The following is a 1981-nucleotide window of genomic DNA, read 5'->3' as shown; positions in this document are numbered from 1 at the left end:
CGCACACCCTTAGGAAGGCTAGATGTCTATTCCGCCCCCAAGCCCCATCGGGCCCCAGCTCGCCACTCCAAATCCCTCCTGGCGTGAGCGAGGAAGTGCCCTGAGGATGACACGCCAGCTACACCCTCCTGCCCCGGAGGACCTAGCTTTCAGCATAGGCCACCTGGCCACCAGTTCCACAGCCCTGCTATAGTCCACTACTCTTCCTTTCTTCCGTGAGGTCCTCCTGGTGCCCCTCCCCTCCCTTCTGCTCCTTCAGCTCCACGCTGCCCTTCTGCTGCCACTGGCCCTAGAGCCCACACAGCCTCCTCAGCAGCCCGTGAAAGTTGGCTTGGAACCCGGAGGAGTAGACAAGGGGGTCGACATAGGAGTTCAGGGTGCTGAGAAGCATCACGTAGGTCCTCCACATCGTGCTTTCACCCTGGACAAAGCCCATGACATGTGCAAAGGCCCAAAGCAAACAAGAAAGTTGAGCAGTGTGGCTGCCACCAACCCCGCCACCCTTCTCTGCCAGCGGTGGCTGCCCCGCCTGCCGAGGATCCACACCAGGTGGCTGTAGCAGCAGTTGGTGATGATCAAGGGGACCACAAAGAGGGCCATGACCATCTCCAGCCACACAGGCAGGAGGATGACCAGCTGGTCCTCCTGGAACTCCATGTAGCAGGTGTCAATGGTATTCTGCCTATGGGAGGAGTTCCTTGAGAATTCCATGACGTAGACCACGCTGCAGTGAGCAGAAGACAGCAGCCAGCAGGCCACACTCACCAGACCTGCCTGTCCCAGCCTCGGCCGGGTCTTGTACCATAGCGGGTGGGCCACGCTCAGGAAGCGCTCAATGCTCACGGCTGTCGGGAAGAGGGCAGTGAGATAGACGGCAGTGAAGAAAATGAATCCGGAGAGCGGGCAGAGGATGAAAGGCAGGGGCCAGCGCATGCCACTGGCCGCCTCCACCATGCGAAAGGGAGGAGGTCCGAGGCGGTCAGGTTGAGCAGGAGCACGTCCACGGCCACCGGGCGGCACTGCAGCTTGCCGAAGACTACCAGGGCCAGCAGGTTGAGGGGGAGCCCCACCAGGAAAGTGAGAAGGTACACAGAAAAGGCGAGCCAGGGATTGCCGGAGAAGTAGGACTTGTCGGGGCCTGCACCCATGGTGGTGGCCACTGGTGAGAGAGAGTGACATGGAGTTGGTAGCGGGGGGCCTTCCTGCCCCTGGCCAGCAGCATCTCACCCAAAAGGGCACGTGGTCACTACACCCACCCCTCTTGTCTCCGGGTATCTTCCAGGCGGGGTCAGCCTGCCTGTCTTCCTGAACATGCCCTGTCCCCTGTCTCTTCCCCAGCAAAGAAGCACCAAGATGCTCCTCCACCCAGCCCCTCGGGCCCAGGCTCACCTGCTTCTTTGAGACCCAAATGCTCCGCCGCACAGCACCTTGCTGTCTCTCCAGACCTAGTGCGGTTGGCTATTTATCCGGCAGAACTGATAAAGACCTGGCCGTGCCCATGATATCACTCACTGTTGAGCAGTGGCACAAAGACACCTTGAGCTCCATTGCCAGGGCTGGTCGGTATGCAAAAAGGGGAACAAATTCCACAACTGCGTGCCTCCCTCCTCACGCAGCCTCAGCTGGGATGCTCTAAACAGGCCCCAGCCGACGTCTTCTTCCCCTCCCCTCTCCTCCACTTGAATTCTGTCTGCTTCTCTAGAATGGCACTTATCCAGTTTGCCTTGTAAGGGCACAAAGCATGAGGCAGTGACAGACTGGACTCCGTGAGGTCTGTTCCTTCCTGACTTTGTGATTTGGGGGAAGTGATGTGTCTCTGCTTTCTCCCCTACAGGATAGGGATCATCATAGTACCCGTATCCTATTTCAAAGCATGAACACATGCAGATTAAAACATATATACAGGTAGATTAAAATGTGAATAATGTAGGTCAATTGCTTTTTGGAAATATTTTTTTTTTTTTTTTTTTTTTTTTTTTTG

General features: G+C 56.8%; 1 pseudogene; it reads right to left on the bottom strand.

The window, feature by feature from the left end:
• Window positions 1-142: 142 nt before the first annotated feature.
• Window positions 143-1148, bottom strand: LOC112617983 (annotated as a pseudogene).
• Between the last annotated feature and the right edge of the window lie 833 nt (window positions 1149-1981).

Source organism: Theropithecus gelada, unplaced genomic scaffold (assembly GCF_003255815.1).
Source record: "Theropithecus gelada isolate Dixy unplaced genomic scaffold, Tgel_1.0 HiC_scaffold_731, whole genome shotgun sequence".
NCBI classification, from domain to species: Eukaryota; Metazoa; Chordata; class Mammalia; order Primates; family Cercopithecidae; genus Theropithecus; species Theropithecus gelada.
This window is presented reverse-complemented; position numbering and strand designations above follow the sequence as displayed.